The following is a 10721-nucleotide window of genomic DNA, read 5'->3' on the forward strand; positions in this document are numbered from 1 at the left end:
CCCCCAATGGCTGCCACGGCCTGCGCGCTGCAGCCCGCGCACCACGCTGATCCGAAGCCAGGAGCCAGGTGCTTCCTCCTGGTCTCCCATGAGGGTGCAAGGCCCAAGCACTTGGGCCATCCTCCACTGCACTCCCAGGCCACAGCAGAGAGCTGGACTGAAAGAAAAGCAACCAAGACAAAATCTGGCGCCCCGACCAGAACTATAACCTGGGTGCTGGTGCTGCAGGTAGAGGATTAGCCTAGTGAGCCATGGCACCGGCCACAAAAGTTTTATTAAAACAGGAGAAATAATTTTTTGAATTCCACTTCACTATGTAGTGACTGTAGTTAACAGTAGTGTATCAATTGTATTTTTCAAAATAACAGTAATTTCAAATCTCACTGAAAAATATATTTGAGGTGACAAATCCATTAATTACATGTATCATTACATTACTTTCTACTCCATAGATAATTTACAGTTTTTAGTTCAAGTTACAACTGCAAAATTTACAATTATTTTAATCTTAGGATATGTATATGTGTATATGTGAGTGTGAAATCAAATGTGTTAGTTCTTTATGTTTTTTTGTGATTTTTTTTCCAATTTTGTTAGATGTTCACCACTCTTGAATATCCTATGACAAGGTCCTTAATTTAAAAAAATATATATTTTATGATCCTAGTTATGGATGCAATAATTTGACTTATAAATGTAATTATTTAGAATGTAGCAAAATTAATGGAACAAAATGGGTTTTGTCCTCAATAGTTTAAGTTCTCTGTCATAAAATAATTTTCCTCAAATTAAATTGATATTTTCATAGCATAGACACTGCTACTAAAAGCTTTTGAAAGAAGTGACAATACTTATGTAGTAAAAATTAATAATCCAAGAACATCATGTTTTATTTTTATAAATATAAATGTAGCTTTGGGAGTGCATATTTTCATTTAATAACATTGACTGGGTCTATACACTGCCTATTGTTTAGACTGTTATAAGAAAAAAAGATGCTAAAAAACAGAGTTATTTTCAGATTGTGGGCATGGGAAGCAAGCAGGAAAGTCACACAGAGAAAGGAGATTTATAATGGTCAAACTAGAAGCACAACAGAATCTTGGCATTGAAGGATTCTCAAAGACATTATTGTTATTATTATTTATAATTTAAGGGACATGGAATGTACTAATCTAATTTTGCTGAATTTTAGAAACATTTATGGGAAGATGCTTTATATGAACCTATCACTTAGCTACTACAAGTTCCTTGTTTGCAGGGAATTCAAATTTTACTAGAAAATTCTATTTCCAAACTCACACTATGCATTAAGTCTTGTGGGAGTTAAAACATCTTTAGATGAGGATCAATGCAGTTTTGTATTTGGGAACATGGCTTATTATTGTTACTACAGAAATGAATGTAATATAGTGAACTCATTTGCATCATAGTAAACTTATTTGCATCAAGAATTTTCAATAGATCTTGCATAGGAAAAAAATCACATCATTTTTCTCATTAGTAACTTTCTGATATACTAAATAAAATAGAAGTAGCAGAGATATTAACAAATCTAGATTTTATCCCCCTCTTAAAATTTATTCCTAAATGGACCTAATTCTTCTACTTTCAACCATTTTTGAATTATTAATATAATAAAATTTCCTAAAACAAAAAACTCATTAGCTCTACCTATTCAAAGTACATTACACATTCTTTGTGCTTTTCACTGTAACAGAAAAAAATATATATTAATTATTTTGTATTTAATATTCCTATTTCTCATATTATTATAATATCTGCTTGGTATTCAATTACCAAAAGACTACAGTTGGTGATAGAATAATGAAATATCTCTTCTTCATTCTCATATATTCAATATTGAACTGAATGTGAATCACTAAAAAGTCTACACCATTTGCATGTGAAAAACAACAGCATTCCATATTCTGAAAGTGTAACATGATAATTTAAGTTGGTTGAAATGCCTATTTACTTTTTTAACTAATTGGATAGCATTAACAACTTAAGAGATATGCTTTTATATTTGTGGTTTTTATTTCATGTGTGAAACATCAATAGTTAAATAAAATAAAGCAAATTTATCAAATTTAAAAACTTTGTCACAGATATATTTAAAATATATGTCACAAGTTGAATTTTAATTATTCAATCATTTTCGTATGAATGATAAAATACTAGTAATGAAAAAAAAAGTAGCAATAGCTGAAAATGGACAGAAAACCTAGCAGTCATATACCAAATTAGTCATGTATCAAGTGAGAAGTCATGTGTGTACACCAATCACTTTATAATCAGGGACATGCTCTAAAAACAGTGGCAAAATTAAAAATTATTTTAAATTTATAATCATATTTCAAGTCATCATTCAAATATTTAATACCCAAAATATTTTCTAGTTGAAATAATAGCAGCAACAAAGCTACTAATATTTATATTCCACTGTTTACTAAACACTTTTCTAGTATTTTCACCTAATCCTCCCTATTCTAATATCTCCAGTTACCTGAATCTTTCTGAGGTTAAATAACAGAAATTTCTATAGCTGGTATTTGAATTTCATTCGACACCAACATTTAGATCCTGGTTTTAGAGTATTATTGTTTAGGGATTTGGAAGAATTGCCAATACCTCAAATTTTCTTGATAGCCTCTTCTTATTTCTGTAAAAATGTATAGTTATGTTAAAATTACATAAATCCTATTATCAATGTAGATTTACTACAGAAATTCTTAAGAAAGGTAGTTGTTCAACTCATAATCGCTCACCTCCATTAATGAGGAAATGATCCTCTCCTGCTTCTACCATTCCTTCTCCACAGCTTTGGCTGTGCCTGCTCAGTAATTAGTGCACTCTGCTTAGTGGTTTATGTGAATTATACTTGCAAGAATTTTCTACACTGAATATACATGAGAATTGAAAGTATACATTTGAATCCTACTTCAATCATTATGTAACAATGAAGGAAAGATGAGGAAGATTAAAACACCATAAAGTCAAATCAGATTGGAAAAATAACTTTTTACACTTTGACAGCATTTCTTTTAAAACACATTAGAAAAAAATAAATTATGCCTAAAAATACAAGTGAAGATTCATTTACAAATCTACCCAAGATATTATCAAAGAGAAAGCTTAGATAATTGAGTATCTTCTAGATTATTTTATCTTCCACCCTTGCTGTTATATATGTTAGCAAGAAGCATTTATCAGCTTACTACTTTCAGTTCTCTATTTATCAGCTTGCCTGATTAAATATTCAGCTAAGAATTAAATAACAGACACAAATGATATATCTTTTCATATGAGTCATGGAATGAGGAGTACACATGTAAACATCACGAGAACATACTTCTGCATGTATGACTGCTAAAAGTAAGTTTTTCTTTGGTATTGACACTTCTTAGAACAGTCACAGTCATATCCACAAAATATGGGTTGAGATTTCAATGAATGAGAGATTCGGAAGTCAAATCGTATATATACAAAATCATGTTCATAAAACACTGAAGTACCCTAATCTGAATAGGAGGAAGTTTGTAAGGGTTAACTGGCAATTAGGAGGCTGAGGTTTAAGTCTAAGATATTTCTGTACAGGGCAAAAAGTTTTTCCCTATTGTGTTTTAGATTTTCCTAGTAATGTGAAGGCATTGGAATAACATCTGAAATCCCCAAAAGGTAAAATGTATAATATTAAAACTCATTAATAAGTTGAAAAGAGTGATTAAGCTTCAATAATAGACACAGAAGAGTTTCAAAAAATTATGGAAAATATATTTTATGCAAACTGGTAAAGCCACTATGGAAGTCAGTCTGGAGATTCCTCAGAAACCTGAATATAACCCTACCATACAACCCAGCCATTCCACTCCTTGGAATTTACCCAAAGGAAATTAAATTGGCAAACAAAAAAGCTGTCTGCACCTTAATGTTTATTGCAGCTCAGTTCACAATAGCTAAGACCTGGAATCAACCCAAATGCCCATCAACAGTAGACTGGATCAAGAAATTATGGGACATGTACTCTATGGAATACTATACAGCAGTCAAAAACAATGAAATCTGGTCATTTGCAACAAAATGGAGGAATCTGGAAAACATCATGCTGAGTGATTTAAGCCAGTCCCAAAGGGACAAATATCATATGTTCTCCCTGGCCGGTGGCAACTAACCAAGCACCAAAAAGAAACCTGTTGAGGTGAAATGGACACTATGAGAAACAGTGACTTGATCAGTCATTGTCCTGACTGTTGATGTACAATTTAATACTTATTCCTTTTAGTATTTTTTTTGTTCTAGTTAATACTATTTGGTGGAACTCTGTAATTAACACACAATTATCCTTAGGTGTTTAAATTTTAACTGAAAAGTGAACCCTGTTGAATATAACAGTGGGAATAAGAGAGGGAGATGTACAATTTGGGACATGCTCAATTGGACTTGCCCCAAATGGTAGAGTTAGAAATGTGCCAGGGGATTCCAATACAATCCCATCAAGGTGGCATGTACCAATGCCATCTCACTAGTCCCAGTGATCAATTTCAGTTCACATTGATCACACTGATAGGTCTAAGAGTCAAAGGGATCACACAAAAAGTCCAGTGTCTGCTAATACTACCTGATAGAATCAAAAAGGGAGAGAACAATCCAACATGGGAAGCGGGATACACAGCAGACTCATAGAATGGCAGATGTCCTAAACAGCACTCTGGCCTCAGAATCAGCCCTTAAGGCATTCGGATCTGGCTGAAGAGCCCATGAGAGTATTTTAGGCATGGAAAGCCAAGACACTCTGGCAAAACAAAACAAAACAAACAAACAAACAAACAAAACTAAATGAAAGATCTCCGCGAGTGAGATCCCAGTAGAAAGAACGGGTCATCAAAGAAGGAGGTACCTTTCTCTGAAGGGAGAAGAGAACTTCCACTTTGACTATGACCCTGTTGGAGTAAGATCGAAGTTGGCGAACTCAAAAGGCTTCCATAGCCTTGGCAACTCATGACTAGAGCCTAGGGAGATTTCAGACACCATAAACAAGAGTGTCAAATTGTTAAGTCAACAACAGGAGTCACTGTGTACTCCTCATGTGGGATCTCTGTGCTTAATGTGTTGTCCAATGTGAAGTAATGCTATAACTAGTACTCAAACAATATTTTACACTTGTGTTTCTGTGTGGGTGCAAACTGATGAAATCTTTACTTAATATATACTAAATCAATCTTCTGTATATAAAGAGAATTGAAAATGATCTTGATGTGAATGGAATGGGAGAGGGAGCGGGAGATGGAAGGGGTGCGAGTGGGAAGGAAGTTATGGGGGGGAAGCCATTGTAATCCATAAAATGTACTTAGGAAATTTATATTTACTAAATAAAATTTAAAAAAAGAAAAATACATGTGTATTTAAAATTTGCAGAGAAATAAACATTTGTCAATCATTCTTTACAAACCTTTTGCATTTTTTTGTATGTGCAATAGTTTTAATGTCACATGAGAAAATGAAAGACTACTCATCAGGAACTTCATTGATAAAGGACAAAGCGTTGACTTTATTGTTCCTTCTCCTTCTTGGGCTTTAATTTACACAAATAGATTTCAAACCTAATTTTGACAGCTATCCTCAAGCACAAAATCACAAATAGGGTTATATATTTTAATAAAGAAATGCATACTGGGAACCCAAATGTGATTATCCAAAGCCTTAAGGGCTCTGCAATATTTAATCTATCTGTATAGATAAGGCACAAGATTTAGATGAAGATATTCTCTTCTAGAGGAATTAGAATAAAAGTAAAATTAATTTCCCCATAAATTTCAAAGTGTTATTTTGTGAATTCATTGGCCTACCTAGAGCCAAGTAAAATGGATCTCAAATTAAACTTATCTCTACACAATTCATACACAATTCAGTTATGAAAGAATATCTAAAATCCAGCAAATCTATAGTGCAAAATTTCTTTGGAAATATTGTGTCAATATCTTGAAATACAAATTATTTTCCAAGATTTTGTTTATTCTTTTTGTTTTCTCTCAGATGTTAAAGTTCTTCTACTTAGGACTGAAACATAAAAGTAGGAGCCAAGGAGGTGTTCAGCCTAGCAGCTAAGTTATTTATGTCCCACCTATGTTTAATTCCCAACTCTGGCGCCTGACTGCAACTTCCTGCCAGTGCAGATCCTGGGAGGCAGTGGTGATGGCTCAAGTGATTGGGTTCCTGTTGCCCATGTGAAAGAACTGAATTGAGTTCTTGGCTTCTTGTTTGAACACACCCAGCCCCAACCATTGTGAGAACTTGGGAGTTAACTAGCAGATGGAATATCTCTCTCTTTCTCTCAAATGAAATAAATAAACAATATAATCCAACAAGAAATTCTAGTTGTGCTGAGTAGTGAAGTTTAATCAAAGCTTAGTTTATGAGAAACCGGAAGGGGTTAAAAATTGTGAGGAAGAGCACATAGCACATCTTCACTGAAACTTCAAGGTTTGAAGAATGTGCCAATTGACACTACACTAATTTATATTGTGGAATAAATGCTACATTATTGAATATCTGCTTACATATTTCCCACTGACAAATGATTCAGTGTTTAGTTGCTCTAGGGATGAATGGGTAAAACTGACACAAAGCCCTGGAGGGCAGTAAAAGGATAACAAAGATTAAATTTGACTAACTGTGTTCAGTATCCAAGATTTGCTCTCAGAAAATACTTGCCAAAATTAGTTAAAATTGATAATTGCTTTTCATTATCTAGTTATGTACTCATATAATGTCTACTGGTCAGAATTCTGTTAATTAAGAAGGTTTAGTGGAAGAATAAATTATTTCTAAAAATGTGCTCTAGATGATTTTCTCCAACCCTTCTCTGACCACAACATTACCAGTAATTCTAATTGTCCCCCTCCAAAGAGATCTCACCAACTCTGCTGATGACCCCTGCTGTATCTCCTTGCTTTGTCTGTTTTGAAGACAGGGCTTGGTTCTCTATACCAGCATATGGAGGGGATGAGCTCTTCATACTGCCTACCAAAGAGACAGTCACTGAAACTAATCTTCTCAGAATGGAGTTACTACATTGACATTAATTCAAAAAATTCTCATAAATAGGGTGTCCTATTTTATTATTTGATGCTGCTGCTAGAAATTACTTCTGCTAATACTAGAGGAAAGGAAAGGAGCTTGGTACTACTATCTTCTATTCCGACAAATGTGCCCAGTGATACCACTTACAGCCCTAGCTGGAATTACCTATGACTTTATATTTCTGCAAAGTCCAGAATCTGATAGAGTTGAAAATGTCTGCTTCCAATCATCTGAAATTTGTCTTCATAATTCTGCTTTATTTCCCAGAATGAGAGACATCACACTTTTCAGGTGTAAATGATATAATCATAAAGTTCAGTTTGAGTTATTCACAAGATTTCAATGAGAAAAAATGTATACATTTCTTATGTGCAAATTTCATATTATTTTAATTACTATAGTTGAATCTTTTGAACAATGAGATATTTTCCTTTAGATATACTAAAAAAATTCCCTTTTGTTTTTTGTATGAAATATTTTATAAAATACATATGTATTTAAATTACCTTAGGTCAATAAAAGAAGGCTCAAAGTTATCATTCAGAACCCAAGAAAAGCAATGCGGCTAGAGTCCAGGAGACTCTGAAATTAGGAAATACACCATTAAGAACTGTAAATACTATTTTTACTATCTTCCTTAGAGTATGTCATACCAAATGGAAAGGACATTACAGACCAAAAAGTACAATTACTTTTAAGCCACTATCCTGTGTGTATATAATTATTTATCTATATCTCTATATTATTTAATGTTTTATCTTACATTTTTAAAAGTTAATTATTTTATTTGAGAGAAGGGGAGAGGGAGAGAGAAAATATCTTCTATTCTTTGCTTCAAACCCAAAATGCCTACAATAGCCAGGGGATGGCCAGGCCTAAGTGAGGAACAAGCAACTCAATCTGGCTCCCATGTGGATATAGATATGGCACTTGAGCCATCACCTGCTGCCTCTCAGAGTGTGCATTAGCAGGAAGTAGAAACAGGACCCAAACCCAGATACCTTTCCATGGTATGCATTAATAGAAGTAGAGACAGGACTCAAACCCAGAAGCTCCAACATGAGATACAGGTGTCAATGTCCCAAGTGGTCTTAGGCACTGTGCCATCATCCAACCACAAGTTTACATTTTAAATTTAAATCTATCAATTTATTTTGGTACAATAAATTAGTAAAAATTTTACATAATTTAATGGTTGAAATCAAGGGACTATTTGATAAGGATAAAGAAAACACAATTATTAAAAAATAAAAATATTTTTGTGCTCAGAACTAGTTATAAATATCTTAAATTTTCTTTGATTTAACTCTCATAATTACTCATTGAATTAATTTTATCTATAATTACTATTTGAGTCAGAAATTTCATCTGAATTTTGTTTTGTGGGATTTAAACATATATTTTTGCAATCTATCATAATCAAAACCTATGTTTTCTATTATATTTATTCTTTATAAAACACATAAACTACTCATTACTAACAATAAACAAGTTATTCAAGCATATATTTTTGTTCATTAAACACTGAACTTTGGAGAATTTTTTTGATAAGCCAGCAAAATGTAGGAAAAACTAGAAATAGTTGATTAGTAGGATAATATGCTTCAGGAAGAAGTAAAAATACTGATATTCATTATCTGGTCAAAATATTAAAGAAATCTGCAAAATTTTTTCTTTAACATATGTCTGTCGTGTACTCTATTTTGAATAAAATTTAACTAAAATATTGCATTTGAATTTAAGTACAGAGGCAATAATACACTTGATCTCCTGAAGAAATATGGAAGTGATATCAAAGCAGAGAGCATTTATTGACACACATTTCCAAAGCATTTTAAACAGCATAATTTAAATCAACTCCTACACTGCAATAGACCTATATGGCAACAATGAAAACAAAAAGCAAAATTAAAAAATCAAGAATGTTGGTATCTATCTAATATCATGTAAGATATAATGGAATCTCTCTGAGGAACTATAAACATTAATGCTGAGAACTGGTGACTATTGTTTCTAATGTCATCAATAGTAGGTCAGGCATTAGTGAAGCAGAAGATAATAGATAACTTGGGTGCCTTTGTCACATAAGAACCACATAACATGAAGAGATAGAAATAAGAACTATATGTAAATGATTAATTATGTTCTGCAGCTGCTCCTACAAATGGATTTCCTTGATATCGAAGTATTGAGTAATTGGCAGTATATACTAAAATTATCTGTACATGAACATATACAAATACAACAAATTAGTTGGAAAGTTTAATTTTCTATGTTTTATTTTTTGCATCATGAAGACAGGATACATTTTTCTATATTTTTTTCTTTTGTGAATTTGAAAGGTCTTTTTTTTCCTTTCTGGTTTTCTAACTGAACTCTCTGTACAAATCTGATGATATGGGTTTTCCAAGTAATAGAGGACATGAAGTAATCATATTTCATAAAAAATATTTCACATATAACATTGTTACATACATTTGGTGGTTAAGGAACTTATTATTGCACTTGGGTACTTCAGGTTCAGGGAGTTTAAGCTATTACTTCAGAAGAGGCGGTAGTCATTCTATAATGGCACTTGAAAGCTGATGAAACAACATAAGTGACAAAAATGAGCTTCAAGCAAAGCTAACTGATCTTGTAAAATGAGGTAAGGGAGAATGACTAAGAGGATAAAACACCATTAACACAGTTCTAAGTAGGACTCAATTTCTCAATTGATGGAGGAGAACCTAGAAACATTGCTTTGTGAGTTTTATACAGTGAAGTTTCCCAAAGTTTCTTCAAAAAGTACACAGAAAATTTGCCTCCAGAGAAAGAGGTATTAACTTAATGTTCATGAGAACTGCAAATTTATATGCCTTATTGTAGCTATTATTTTTGCATATATTTTGTCCTTCTTAGTGAAAATTCAAAACACAGAAAGACAATCTGCAAATGCATTATTCAACTATTCCTTGCCACATATCTTTGACAGCCATAAAGGTAAACCATGATAAAACTTTTATAACTCCCTTTGAAAATGAGAAGGGGTGGGTAATTTTCTAATGAAAATAAACTAAAAAGATTTAGGATAATGAGGCAAAAATATATAGTCCTGGTCTCTTATAAGTCAATATAGTATATTTACATTATGCTCCAGTTCTAATTTTAAAAAGATCAGACAAGAACTCTTTGGTAAACATAACACATGGAAGAATCCTTGTGTTTTGAGCATCATTGGGCATTGTCTCTAAAAGATCTTGTAATTTATAATAAGGCATAGCTCCCAATTCAATCCTTTCAAACTTAGTATTTTTTAATGATATTTTATCTTAGGTTCTCTTTGTTAAAGAGTTTCAAATGAAACTACTAACCTTAGCATAATCTAGATTCAAACCCACAAAAAATAAATCATCTAGGTGAAAAAGTTGTAATATGTTATTAGTAAAAATATTGTAAAACAGTATCAGGTGGACATATCTAAAGAATGATTTAGTTTCATCATACTAATGTGTTTGGGGAAAAATAACATAAATCTCTAGCCACTGAATCTGTTCAAGAACTAATTTTGTAGTTCTCAAAAAATTACTAAACATACTACTTGCTTTGCCTTTACAAAAGGAAATATTTGGAACTGTCATTGCATTCGCATTTTCATA

Source organism: Oryctolagus cuniculus, chromosome 1 (genome assembly GCF_051225735.1).
Source record: "Oryctolagus cuniculus isolate XC-2025 breed Fujian yellow rabbit chromosome 1, ASM5122573v1, whole genome shotgun sequence".
NCBI lineage: Eukaryota > Metazoa > Chordata > Mammalia > Lagomorpha > Leporidae > Oryctolagus > Oryctolagus cuniculus.